We start from the raw sequence: 15,915 nt of genomic DNA on the forward strand, positions 1-15,915 counted from the left end.
AGTCATTCGCAAAATGTAGCAGATCATGTTTGTGTATGTGTATGTTTTTGTGTATCATGTTTTGATTTGTTATATGATTTCTTTCATTTATTTTAGTCTGACTACATAGCATGACTATAGTGAAAATATACTCAATAGGAAAGTATATGTAGAACCTATACAGAATTGTATGCAGTCATGGGGAGGGAGGGGGGTAGTAAGGGGTAGGTGTGGGGGGGATAAAATCTCAATTGTATGGCAGTGATTGTTAAACATTAAAAAATAATAAAAGAAAAGAAAAGAAAAAAAAATAATCTCCTGAAAGAGAATGACAAGCATGAGACAACATGCCAAAAATTATGGGATGCAGAAAAAGCACTACTTAGGGGAAATTTCATATCTCTAAATGCTTACATGAATAAAATAAAGAAAAAGATTGATGAATTGGGCACACAACTAAAAAAGGTAGAAAAGGAACAAATCAAATATCTCCAATTAAATGCCAAATTAAAAATTCTTAAAGTTAAAAGAGAGATTAACATAACTCAAAGTAAGAAAACTATTGAATTGATAAATAAAACTGCAAGGGGATGAGCCAAGGTAGTGGAGTAGAAGCAGAGGCTTGCTAGAGCTATCCCCCCAAGACCAGCCAAATACCTGCAAAAAATGACTCTAAACAAATTCTGATACTGCAGAATCCACAGGGTGACAGAGTGAAGCAAATCTCCAGCCCAACATAGCCTAAAAGACCAATGGGAAGCATGTATCACTCAGTGCCAGGAGCAGAGCATTGTCCAGAATGCACCAAACTGGCACAGAAGGGATCTGGGCAGATCTTTGGATGACTGATTCTCTGGTACCTGTGGCAGTTTCCAGACTTCACAACCTGAAAAGACTGAGGGCAAACTGAAAGGTCAGTGGAAAACACCTGTGGGATTGATCTGTGGGAGAGAATAGAGTGATCTGACCCCAGCCTGAGGGGAGCAGAGGGGGTGAAGGAGTCTAGGGGAGCCACAGCAGCAGCAGAGGCAGTGGCAGTGGCTGTTTCTGGAGTGATAGGCCCAGAGTTTGTGAGAGGATCAAACAGCTGACAGTACACCTCCCCCAGTCCCAGAGGAAGGAGGGAACTACCTTGTCAAAGAGTTCAAAAGTCAGGTAAATAGCTGGGGAAATAAGCAAAAACTGGAAAAAGAATCAGACTGTAGAATCTTACTTTGTGATAAGGAAGACCAAAATATGGAAACAGAAGAAGACAACAAAGTCAAAGCTCCTACATCCAAAGCCTCCAAAAATATATGAATTGGTCTCAGGCCATGGAAGAGCTCGAATAAATAAAACTACGAGACAGTTTTATGAAAATAAAACAATAAAGTAGAAATAATTTTGGTTAATTTGATTTTTAAAATAAGAGACAAAACAAATTACTAATATCAAAAATAAAATGGGTTAAGTCACCACCTATGAAGAGAAAATTATAATTAGGAGCTATTTTACCAAGCTGTATCCAATAAATCTGATAATCTAAGTGAAATAAAAGAATATTTATAAAAATATAAATTGCCCAGATTAATAGAAGAAGAAATAAAATACCTACATAACTCTATTTTAGAAAAGAAAATAAATTGAACAAGCCATCAATGAACTCCCTAAGAAAAAAAATTTGCAAAGCCATATGAATTTAGAATGGAATTCTATCAAACCTTTAAACAACAATTAATTCTAATATGATATAAACTATTTGTGAAAATAGGGAAAGGAATACTACCGATCTCTTTTTATAAACACACATAGTGCTAATACCTAAAGAAGGAGGAGCCAAAACAGAGATGGAAAATTATAGACTGATTTCCTTAATGAATACTGATACATGTATTTTGAACAAAATATTAGAAAAAAATGATAGCAATTTATCATCAGGATAATACACTATGACCAGGTGGGGTTTATACCTGGAAGGCAAGGTTGGTTCAATATTATGAAAACTATCAGCCTAATTGACCAAATCAATAACAAAATTAACAGAAATCATATGATTATCTCAATAGATGAAGCAAAAGCTTTTGAGAAAATACACCTATTCCCCTTAAAAACATTATGGAGCATAGAAATAAATGGATTTCTCCTTAAAATCATAAGCAGCATCTATCTAATACCATCAGTAAGCAGTATATGTATTGGGTATAAGCTAAAAATATTCCCAATAAGAGTAGAGGTGAAACAAGAATTCCCCTCGTCACCAAGATTTTTTAATATTGTACTAGAAATGTGGATATGTGATTAATATTTTTATGGATGTATTATCTATATTGAATTGTTTGCTGTATTAGGAAGTTTGAGGAAGCTGGCTAGGGATGGAAAAGTATTTATAACTTAAAATCTTATAAAATGGATGTTGAACACTATATTTACATTTAATTTAAAAAAATACTATCAAGTGGGAGAAAGAAAAGTATGGAGATGGTGATAAAGTCGGAGTATGATGATATGGGGAGTTTCTCAATTGTCCCTAAAAAGTTCTCTGCACTTGATCTCAAGGTATAAATGGATCCATCTTTGTTCTTGGGCTCCAATCTTGAATAATATCCAATAGAAGTCTGGAAAATATCACCATTCGTTAGAGTTGGGTCACTCACTGGGAGGAATTGTTAAATAAAGTCTAAGTCCCTAAGAAATAAAATTTAAGGGGCTTCTACAAGTCTTAGGCTAAGGATCCCTGCCTCTTCTGAAAGAACTCCAATTTGAGGGGCAAAGAGGGATGGAAAGTCCTGTAAAACTTTAATCAAGAAATCAAGGAAACCCTCAGTGAACCTGTGGCTAATTGTAGTAGACGCTATAGATGACTATTAAAGAACATGGCCTGGGAGTCGAGCAAATTCACCTCCAGGACAGATGTATTACTCTGGGAGGAGCTAGCCCAGTGGCCAAGTAACTTACTCAGAGTCGTCTTGCAGTAGTTGTACTGTAAGAGGAGCCAATCTAACCTAGAAGTCGTGTGATTCCTATATTACAAACATTGATGCCCTTCCCCACAGTGAACTTTATGAGAATTCTCCAGAGAAAAGGCATTGAGACCACTCAGTTGTATTATGCTTAATTGCTTTGGCCAAATGAGATATGTGATTCACTATCAATACACTATAATCTTGTATATTATATACTTCACTCCCGACCCCAAACTCCAGAATCACTATTTCTTTGTTGGAAAGTACATTACAAGATGTTGGGGAAAATACTTTGTAACTACTGCTCTTAGAATGAAATTTTAATAAAAGTCTTTTAGAGGAATTAATTGAGTCTATGGTTTGATTACAAATTGGAAACATACGGGAGAGGCAACATGTGTTATGTGTAATTATTAACAAGATTACCCCTAGAACCAAAGAAGTAACAGCTTCTCCTCAAAGAACCCAAATTATTAATGTAATTGTTAGTTGAGGGGTAGTAATGCACGAGAATAGATAAAGGATTTTTGAAGGAATGGGACTACAATGAAATAATGGGCCAAAAGAATGAGTCAGGAAAATGGGGACACAGAGAGGAAGTACCAGAAATGAAAGGATTGAAAACTTGAAGGCATGGTCTTAGATGTGAGAGGTAAGGTGTTTGATGCATTTGTGATGGGTAGTAAGAATTACCTTGTGTAGAAATCTTTAAAGGACAATATGATAATTCAAAAGTAGATATTCCAATGAAAATTTTACACTCCCAGATGCATGATTTTCAATTGATATGGGAAATGATAAATAAATGTGCTAGGTCAAAGGAAGGATATCAAGAGTTATCAGTTATGACACTAATGTGAATATCAGGATTGAGATATCTACTTTCCTAGAATTATAAAACCAAATGCCAAGAGAAGGACTTGATCATATATTCTTCAAAAATAGGTGAATTGCATTCTACACAATATACTTTGTCACAATATTTTTGAATAGCACCCTTCATTTTCTATTCTAGAGTTTAATCCTAGAAAAATATAACTGCATAAAATATCCAACTGGGAGGTAATTTTAAAACAAAGTCTTCTCTCTTCACAGATTTATCATTCACCTGAAAATCTCTTACTTCAAAATTGTATAATCTATGTAAGTTGATTTTAAAAGCATTTAACACAACAAATCTTGATGCTGATTGACTTGAATCTTATTCTCTTGGTGTCTCTGTTTCTCTCTGTCTCTGTCTGTCTGTCTGTCTGTCTGTCTCTCTCTCTCTCTCTCACACACACACACACACACACACACACACACACACACACACACACACACACTAAAAGGGCCATATCATAAAAGAATCACAGATCTGGGACAATTTACTGCATACCATAGATTTCCAAATGCCAAACAGGTAGTCAGCAAGCAATGGACTATGTGATGTTGGGCAAGTCATAATTTCTATAGACCTCAGTTTCCTCATCTGAAAAATGAAAGAAATAGATTAATGCTCTAAGGTCCTGCCCAGCTTTCTGGACTAAAATGCCTTTGTCAATAACTGACATTTATATAGTTCTTTAACATTCACAAAGCACTTTATACATATTATCTCATTTGACCCTCAAAATAATCTTTTCACAATGTGCAATGCAGGCTATAAAGAAACTGAGGGTCAAAAGAATTAACTGGCCTGTACAAGACTACACAGCTAGCCAATGTTGGAGGAAACATTTGAAGCCATGTCTCTAGTGACACTAAAATTCAGGGTTTTTTTTTCCATTAAATCAAAACCACTCTTTATATTGCTATTAACAATTGTATTCGCAGCGGCTAGCTTAAGAATAACCAGTAAATTGCCTGATTGTAACACATAATAATTATATCAAAATTCTATAGGTCATAGTACTTATAAGGTCAAAGTCTGGAGTCCCATAAACTTTGTTGGAAGCAGAGGCATAGTATTTCTATGTGTGTGTGTATGTGTGTGTGTGTGTGTGTGTGTGTGTGTGTGTGTGTGTGTGAGAGAGAGAGAGAGAGAGAGAGAGAGAGAGAGAGAGAGAGACAGACAGACAGACAGACAGACAGACAGACAGACAGACAGACAGACAGACAAACAGGGACAGAGAGATAGAGAGAGTCAGGGAGGGAGGGAGACATTGGATGTAAAGTACAACAAAAAAGCCAGTGACATTGAAACAGAGTATGTGGAGCAGACTGAAGTGTTAGAAGAATGAAAGGGTAGAAAGGGAGATCCAAGGGTTTTAAAAGTAAATAATTTTATATTTTCATACTGAAGGTAATATGAAGCCACTAGATTATATTGAATGGGTGTGTGGGGGGGGTTAAATGGTCAAACATAGTTTTCAGAAAGATAAATTTGACAGCTGAGAGAGGGACTGATTGAAGTGGAGAGAGAGTTGAGTCTGCGAGACTAACTTGCAGGCTGTTGCAATAGTCTGGGCATGAAGTGATTGAGGACCTGCAGCAGTCTGATGACAATTTGGGAAAAGGAAAGAGTTAGTATCTGAGTGATGTTATGAAGGTAAAAATGACTCACACTCGACAGCTGCTTAGATAGAATTATATATATATATGTATGTGTGTATATTTGTGTGTTATTCTCCCTGTGTATGATACACATACACACACATGCATATTCAGAGAGATACATAGAGACAAAGAAGAAACAGAGGTAGAAACAGAGAGATGAGGCAAAAACAGAAAGATAGAGACAGTTTTCCCCAATCAATTGAAACAATCTTTTCACTGGATTTGTAAGAAGACATATATAGTCTTATAAACCTCTTTATACTGCATTCCTGGCCAGAAACCTATTGTTTTCATATTTCAAGCTGTGGCCAAGAAGTTCAAACCCCTATCATTAGAAAACAAGTAACAAGACTATTCATCTCCCAACATTTTCTCCTTTACATCCTTTGATATCAATGTAGCAATGTACAGTATTGATGAGAAAAAATCCCCACAATCTTCAGTCTTGTTGAACATTATTTTCTTTGCCATTGCTTTCTAGGTTCCTTGTCTCTGCATAATTTGTTTCCATTACAGTGTTATAAAACAATAGTCTTATGTTACTTATAATCTTATGCCATGATTACTGGCATAATACAAATCACTTTCATCTATATTTGTATCTGTGTGTATGTATATATATATATACATACACACACATAATTGCTTTATATCTCTTAAGTATAATTTTATCTAATAAAAGTGTGATTAAATATCATAGTCCATGACATGAAGTTTAGACTTGTCTCCCAAAGAAGCCAACATAACAATTTGCAGATGCTTTCTGACCTATGAGTTACTGCATTTCACTGTGTAAAACTGACTAAAAAATGGGAGTATGTAGTTCCTTGTATCTCCTTGATTAACCAATAAACTCACGAAATGGCAGAGATGAAAATGAAAAATAATAAGTTGTAAAGTACATTTCTATCTACTTACAACATTTTGACAATAATTCATAGTAATTCATAAAGTAATTATTATATACTATATTAAACACCAAAAATATAAAGACAAAAATTGGAACATTCCAACTCCTCTTTAATTTTAGTATGTGGAATACTAACCCTCTGACTTTGTGCTATTTGTGGAAAGACAGTGATGAGCAAAGACTTCTGCAGGAAGACTACCTGCCTAGCCAGTGCACAAGAGCCACTCTGCCAAGACCCATTACAAAGCTGCCAACACCCCAGTGATAACCATATGTGTGAAAACATGGTTGTAATAAAAACTTTGGTGATGTTGAAGTAGATGTAGGAGTACTCCATGGAGTATGCCACTCCATAGAATAGAACTATAACATAGAAAAGGATATAGGAGCTCATATAAAGAAGGGAGTTGGATACCAAGTAAAATCTCATCTCCCACTGCATTCTGGGGAGTCAAAATTCTGCAGTTATGTGATAAATGATACAAAGAATTTCTATTTCTACCTGGAACAAATTGCCATTCTTCTGTTCTAATCTGGTGAGAGCAAGACTAAACTACCTCTCCGGTGATCCATCCAAATAACAAAAACTGAAGTCTAAAATTTAAAGCGTAGAGACTGAAAGCATCAACCTAGCCATGGAAACAACAGGTTCTGTTTCTTTTTTTTTTTTTAAATAAGATTTTGTTGATGGAGTTTGAATGTGTGTCAAAGCATACTTCTTTCAAACTCTCTCTCTGTCTCTCTCTCTCTCTGTCTCTCTCTCTCTGTCTCTCTCTCTCTCTCTCTCTCTCTCTCTCTCCCTTCCTCCCTCTTTTCACATGACCAATATGGAAATGTTTTGTGTGACTACACATGCATAACTTATTTCAAATTCCTTGGCTTCTCAAACAAAGAGGAAGGGAAGGCAGAGAGGAATGAAGGGAGAAAAATTGGAGCTTAAATTTTAAGTGAATGTAAAATACTGTTATTACATATAATTGGAAAAAATAAAATATTAAAAAATAATCCTCTGTTGTTAACATTTTGTTTCACTACCATTTGCTCCATCATCCTACCCCAGCTCCTTCCAAGAGATCATCCCATATAATAATTAATATGTTTAGACCAAAAAAAGAAGAGAAATAAGCATTATTTAATAAACTGAAAAAGTCTAAAAATATGTGCAATGTACAACATTCATAAACATCTCACATCTCCAAAGATGTGGAGTGAGAGAATCTCCTCACATTTTTTCTTTTTGGTCATGCTTATTTTTCATATTTTTATAGTATTTGGAGGGTTGATGTACTGATTTTGTTCTATTTATATTATTGTCTTAACTGCTTATTTCACTCTGTACCAATTAATATAGATCTTCCCATTCTTCTCTATATTCATCACTTTCATAATTTCTCACAGCACTGTGCAATATATTCATGTAACACAATTTATATTCATTCCCAATAATTCCAAATTCTTTTTGCTATCACAAAATCTGCTATAAATATTTTGATATACATGCAGATTCTTCGTATGAATGGACTTCTTGAGGTATAGGCCCATTAGAAGAATCTGTAGGTCAAAAAGAATGAACATTATAATCACTTTATTGGAATAATTCCAAATTGTTTTCCAAAATGATTTTATTGATTCATAGCTTCACACAATACACTAGGGTGCCTATGTTCCCATAATCCACCTAACATTGAAAAACTTCATCTGGGTTATCTTTTTCAAGTTGTAAGGTGTGAAATGGAGTAGTAGGATTAATTTTATTTGCATTTCTTTTATTAAATAAATTATTCCACCTGAGTGTTATTCTTTTGAAATTCTTTTGAGGATTGTTCACATCATTTGACTATCTATGGGGTAATGATATTTGGTTATACTTACGTATACATATATGTGTGTGTTTGTGTTTATGGATATGTATGTATGTATGTATGTGTGTATGTATATATGTATACATAGATGTATTTTGCTTGTATGTCCTTGATACCAATCACTTATCATAAAAATTGATATAAAGATATTTTCTCCATTCAATTGTTCCCTTCTCTTCTTAGGTACATTAACTTTTTGTGCAGTAGCTTTGCAATTTCATGTAACCAAATGCATCATTTATCATATGTAAAGTTATATCATATATATATCCTTTATTTAGTTAAGCATATATCTCCTATGCAATTTGATGCTCAACTTTTTTGAAAGAATATTATTTAAATAAATATATAAAGATATGCTTGGAAACTAAAGAAAAAAGTATACAACTCCTACTCATAGCTGTGAGTTATACTATCTGTTTCTTTTCTATTATTTTATAAAATCCATTTAGAACCTATTGTCATCTATGGTATAAGGTATAGGTCTAAGTTGAATTTCTATCAAACTACTTGCCAGGTTTTTCAGAAATTTTCATTAAGTAGGGAATTCTTCCTCAAGTGGTTTGTAGTTTCTACTCTCAAGAACACTGAGTTACTGAGTTTTCTTCTTTCTGTTTCCCCCTCCCTTTCCATTGACTTACATTTCTATTTTAAAGCAATATCGTATATTTTGATGACTATTTTTAATTATAACATAGATTATCAAATGTTATAGTAAAATAATTTGAAGTTTGCAAGTGCTATTCCCCATATATCTACATTTCCCTCCCACTCCCACCACCATAATCCTCTTAATATTCTGGATGTTTAATTTCTCCAAATGTATTCTATTATTATTTCATCAAGTTATATAAAGTGTCTCTTGATAGTTAATTGAAATAACATTAAAACTATAAATTAAATGGCAATGTTGCCATATGTGTAATACTGTCACAGTTTAGCCATGAATATGGCAGATTCATTACAATATTTTTTCATCATTTCTATAATAAGTACTTTGCAATTGAATCTATGCAATTATTATTATGTCTGCTTGGTTAGATTGTTTTCCAAATATTTGATGAGTTTTTTCATTATTTAGAATGGGATTGCCACTTCTATTAATACCTCTTGGATTTTACTGTTATTTTATGAAACATTCCTGATTTTCTATGGTTTGTGTTTTAGCCTGTGATGTAACTGAAGTTATTATCTTAATTAGGAAATATTTTGATTTCCTAGGATTTTCTGAATAAATCATTGTGCATCAACAAAAAGTAATAGCTTGATCAACTCTTTAAGTACATATCAAGTCTTTAATTTCTTTTATTTTGTCTTATTCCTATTGCTAGCATTTCCAAAACTATATTAATTAATACTGCATTTGTTTGCTTCTATGTTGTTTGGGAAAGCTAGTATAGCCTCATTGTATATTATATTTGCCTTTGGTGGTAGATATTTTCTTGAAATTAAAAAAAAAATCTTCTGTGAGGATTGACAGTTTGGTGAAAGAAGCATAAAAATACTGAGGAAAATAATACTTTAAAATAGATTTCATTTATTATTTAAAAAGACATATAAACTCACAGAAGAAAACTCCTTAAAGAGTAGAAAAAGCAATATAAAAAGGAAGGTACAAAAGCTCACCTAAGAAAATAATTCCTTAAAAATTAGAATTGGGTAAGTGGAAGCTAATGACTCCATGAGATATCAAGAAACAAAATTAAGACAAAAGAATGAAAAAAAAATTATAATATTTCATTCGAAAAATGACTAAGCTAAAAAACCTGAATGAGAAGAGAAAATTTAACAGCTATTAGAGTACCTGAAATCTATGATAAAAAATAGATCCTGGATATCAAATTTCAAAGATCATAAAAGAAAATAGTCCCAATATTTTAGTTCCACAGAGTAAAATAAATTTACCAAACACTTAAAAATTGTCACAAAATAAAAATTCCCAGGAAAATTGTAGTGACCTTCCAATATAACCAGGCCAAGAAGCAAATACTGTGAGAAGTCAGAAAAACAATTGGAATTTGGAACCACAGTTAGGATCCCATAAAATTTAACAGCTACCATATTAAGGGTGTTAAAGTCCTGAAACAATATTCTGGAAAGCAAAGGAGGTAGGATTACAACCAAGAATAACTTACTCATCAAAACTGAATATATGTTTCAGGAGGTAAATGAATATTTAATAAAATAGAAAACTTTCAAATATTCCAGATAGGATAAACAACAGAAGGTTTGCAAATTTAAATACAATAGAAAAAATAGAATTGAAAATTTAACTTTCAAAGAGAATTCTCAAGAGATGCATAAAATGGTACACATGAAAGAACAATCATAAGGGACCCAATAAAGTTAAATTGTTTACATTTCTATAAGGGAACATGATACATCTAATACCTAAAACCTTTTTCATTATTAGGGCAGTTAAAATGAGTTTACATAGACAGAGGGCACCAGTATAAGGTGATTATGTTGGGGTGACCTCTAGAAAAATGAAGGAGAAAGAAAAAGGCCTGCACCAAGAGAAGGAAGAAGGGAGAGGTAAAATGAGGAAAATTTTCTCATTTGAAAGAGACATGCAAGAAAGAATTTTTATAATGGAAGGGAAAATGAAGCATATAATGCTTAAACCACACTCTTTTTGGAGTTGGTTCAAAAAAGGAGATATATGTATATGCTTTCAGTTTTGTATGGAAATAAACCTGACTCAGTTGGAAAATACGATAGGAACAGGATAAGATAAAGAAATACCACCATGAGGTTTGTACCCCAGTGAGATCAAAGAAAAAGAAAAGAAATATTTCTAAGAGTTCTTTTTGTTCTGGCAAAGAATTGGAAACTGAGGGGATGCTCATCATTTGGGGAATGGGTAAACAAGTCATGACACAATTGTGATAAAATGCTATTGTGTCATTACAATGACAAGGAATAGTGTTTCAGGAAAAAACCATAGCAAAATCTGTAGGAAATGATGCCAAGTGAAGTGAAAAGAACCAAGAGATCCTTGTGTACAGTAGCAGCAATGTTGTAACGATGATCCACTATAAAAGGCTTGCCTACTCTGTAACGTTAATTTAAATGGGAATATATTTCACATTCATTAATAGGCCGTGTGACCTGCTTAAGTCACATGGAAATCTGAGTCACATGGAACCTGGGGTTGGAGGATTTTGCTGAATGGGTGGAGCAGGAAGAGGCAGAGCTAAAGTAGAGCTGAAAGAAAAAACGGTCATGAGAGCAGTCAGAGCTGGGAAGGATGCAGGCAAGCAGGCAGTTGGCTAATGGGAATGAGAGCTTTTATGTGATTTTGTTTAAGTGAGCATGCTTATGATTTCTTTAATCAAGTTGATTTGTAGGAAGTCTAACAGAGGGAAGGCTTGGGGATAGTGTTGTCCTCTGCATTGTTATTGTGTATGGATTTTTGTTACTATGATGGATTTGAATTTCTGGTGAATGTCGTGATTCTGTCTTCCAAGTGGAGAGTCTGTTGTATTTTGTGACTCAGAATTGCACCAGGATATTCATCACCGCCATACATGCTGTGAATATTGCATTAGTGCTACCTACTCTGATCAATACAATGATCCAAGATAATTTCAAAGGAATCATGATGAAGAAAAAATGCTACCCAGTTTTAGAAAGAATTGATGAACTCAAATTGAAGTATGTTTTTCTCTTTTTTCTTTACTTTTTTGTGATATAGCCAATATAGAAATATGGTTCACATGGTTTCATATATATAATTGATATCATTTTTTTATGTTTTCAATGACTGAGGAGTAATAGAGAGGGAGAGAAAGAACTTGCAACACAAAATTTAAAAAGAAAAGAATGTAAAAATAAATATTAAATGAAAAATAAAGAAAACATTAAAAAAACAAGTTCCCAGAAAAAAAAATCACTCCAGGCCTATAATTTGTAGCTTTTAAATAACATAAATAAATCCATAATTTTTCAAATGCTTTTTCTTCATCTGTTGAGATTATGGTTTGTAATTTTAAAATATGATTAGTCATGTTTTTTCCATGTTGAATCATCCATCTATCCCTGACACAAATTCAACTTGGCTATGATGAATGATTAGGTAAAAATTTACCAATCTTATTAGGTTTTTCAAATAACCAGCTTTATTTAATTTATTATTTTATCAGATAGATATAGATAGATATACTTATATAGAGATATATGCTTATACGTATGTATATGTGTGTATGCATGCAATTGTTCACATATATAAATGTGTGCAAATGTATATATATATATATATATATACATACACATATATTTATTCATACATACAATATTCATGCATATTTTTTGCCAGTCCTTTTAGTAGATATTACGTCTTTCATATCTAGTTTCTCTAGCAATTTTTCTATTCTCTGTTTAACTTTCTGAGTTGTCCCATAGTCTTTAACAGTATCCCACTCAATTTTAGACAAACCTAGTTAGAAATAGAAAGTTAAAGAGAGAATAGTGTGCTATTTTGAAATTCCATTTCTGATATCCACTTCCAAGTCACAGTTCCAGGGCAGAGAGAAGTATTGAGAGTTACAAAAAATGAAGGACCCTGAGGAGCAGTATCACTTCCAGTCTGAAAGAAACAGTAACCACATCTCTCCCCAAACCAAATCACCTTGGGAAGAACCAAAAACTTTCAATTCTTCAAAACTAGCTCTTAAAAATAGCAACTGTAAGAGCCAAAGACTTGAAATACTACTGTCCTTTTTTGTTCAGACAACAACTAGGCTTGTTGAAGTCACCCTACAATTTGAGCCAGTTTGAGTTGGCCCATATTCTTTAACAGTATCCCTCTCCTGATCAGTGTCACTTAAACAGTTTCTCTAACTTTAACTGACTTAACAAAGACAGAGACTTCATGTTCTTTCTGTTAGGAGATAGTTATACATGTTGGTGCCATTGACAAAAGTCATTACCATATTAGCCATACAATACTTGCAAACATTGAAATAATATAGTATTATACCTAATATATAAAGAGGTCAATAAGTCAGTAATCATTTATTAAGAATTGGAGCTACAGGTGAGTGTTTGGTGACTGCAAGAAGCTATAACATGAGCATTGACCACACCATGGTAAAACTCTCTAGCCAGACAAGTTAAACCAAGTTAAGGGTAACAAACAGACCTTGATGAAGTAAGGAAATATCTACCCAAGGATATGAAGACTTCTCTCAGTGGGATAGTCGATGAGAACAATTTGTTCCAACAACCATGATGTAGCTACAGATTGCCTAGAGTTTGGCTAGAAATCAAAGATACCAAAGTCAACCACAGCATCTCAGTCCATCACTACTGGTCTTGACTTTCGTCCTGCCGCTGGACTCCAATGACTCAGGAAGAGAAAGTGAGGCTGATTGTGCAATTCTACATCAGTTACTTTCAATTTACACAGAATTCAAGATATCACCCATCACAAAATGATTTCACTGATCCTCTTCCTAAAGAGATGAATAGCAACAAGCATTTATTAAATATGTACACTGTAATTCCAGACTCTGTAATAAATGCTTGGGATACAAAGAAGCAAAATACTGTTCTTGTACTCAAGAAACTTATGATCTAATTGGGGAGACAACAAACAAATTATGTACAAACAAGTTATCTATAGGATAAATAGAAAATAATTTGTAGGGGGAAGTTACTTGAATTTAAAAGGATGCGGAGAGGTTTTCTGCAGAAGGAGGCATTTTATTTGGGACTTCTAGGAAGCGAAGGAAGTCAGTGCTGAAAATGATGAGGGAAAATATCATAGGAATGACAGCCAGCCATAGATGATACCTGGAGTCAAGAGATGCAGTGTCTCTGTTTTTGTTTTCTTTTGTTTCTGGATTAAAGTATGTGCATGAGAAGGGGGGATTTATAATATAAAAAACTGGAAAAGATGATGGAACTAAGCAGTGAAGAGCTTCAAATGCCAGAGAATTTTACATTTGATCCTGGAAGGAACAGGCAACCATTGGAATTTAGGGAAGGAAGGGGAAAGGGAGAATCATAAGGTTGGACATGGGCTTTAGGAAAATAATATTGGCAACTGAGTGGAGGTTGGATTGCAATGGGGAGAGACTTCTGGCAGGCAGACTAATCAGCAAGATAAAGCAATAATCCAGGCAGGAGATGATAAGGATCTGTAGTAGAGTGGTAGCAGTGTCATAGAAGAAAACAGGGTCTATTCAAGAGAAATTGTAAGGCCAAAGTGAAATTGTGAGGCCTTAGCAACAAATTGTATATGAGTGTGGAAATATAGTGAGAAGTCAAGAATTTCACTGAGGTTGCAAACATGGGGTAGTGAGAGAATGAAGAAAGATGGGGGGGAAAGAAATTCTCTTTTATTCTGTCTCACAATGAGGTATTTCAACATTATCTCTTTGAAATTAACTACAATTAATCTTTCTTTAAAAGGAAAAAAAATGTCTTACCTTACTGATATGAACATCGTAGATTTTACTGATACTTCTTACATAGTAAAATGTTTCTGTGGAGTTCAGTAGTTATTTTTTTAAATAATTTGACCCTACATCATGCCTGTACTCCACAGAAATCTATCCTCTCAGAGATAAGGTAAAAATTATAATGCTGCCTTGCTTGATTCACCAACTGATTACTTCAGCAAGTAACTTACAAGTTACAGACACATATTACATTTGAGCAAAAAGCAATTTGTTGTAATCATTTTAATTATAGTTATTTTTAATTATCTTTGCTGTATGTGTAAACATTAAAAATACAAACAGTGCTGCTGTAGCACAGATGGCTGGTGCTTGTTACACACAGCCTGTTAAGCATCATTTAATCTCCACTGCCTTTCTCTTTCCTAATTGCAAGAAAAAGCAATAAAGGTGCTTTGAAACAATTTTAATTCTCAAGGAAACTAAATGCTACTTGGAATGGGCAAAGCAGTTTGGATCAAATCAAATCTAACTTTCACACTCACCCCCTTCCCAGTTTTTATCCTTTCCCTTTATACTATTTTTCCCAAATCTACTTTAATATAGAGATCACCCAAAGACCCTGACAATGCTTGAAGTGTGCTGACTCTTCTCAGAAAGAACTTAGTTTTAAAAGGTCAAGGTCTCTCCCTCTCCTATCACTGCTTTCCTATTCTTCTACTCCACCTTCCGTTTAGCTGACATCTGCTGCCACAGTTTCTTTGCTGAGCTATTGTATGCCACTTTAAGTACTTTTCCCTTTGTGTAGTGATAGTAGAAAGGAAGAAAAATTCTATTGAATGTTTGTGAGACTACCTTGACAAATGGTTCTCAAACTTTTGATTTTAAGATCTCTTTGCATTCTTAAAGATTATTGAAGATCCCAAAGAGGCTTTTTAAATACGTTACATTTATCTGGATCTATTACATCAAAAATTAGAACATCTTAATATTATTATGAAAATAATTTTAAAAAGAAAAGAACAAGTGTAATCCATATTTATTTACCTGATAGCTCTTTAGATATGCAGATAGAGTTATCATGCTCTCCCTAAGCTTTTTCTTCTTCTAACTGAATGAATCTATTTCCTTTAATTTATACTCTTCAAATGACATCAGCTCAATAACTTTTACCATTCTGGTACCCTCTTCTAGATATTTTCCCATTTATTATTGTCCTTTCTAAAATGTAGCATACAGAAATCAATCAATTGATTAATCAGCAAGCATTAATTAATTCT

Source organism: Notamacropus eugenii, chromosome 3 (assembly GCF_028372415.1).
Source record: "Notamacropus eugenii isolate mMacEug1 chromosome 3, mMacEug1.pri_v2, whole genome shotgun sequence".
NCBI classification, from domain to species: Eukaryota; Metazoa; Chordata; class Mammalia; order Diprotodontia; family Macropodidae; genus Notamacropus; species Notamacropus eugenii.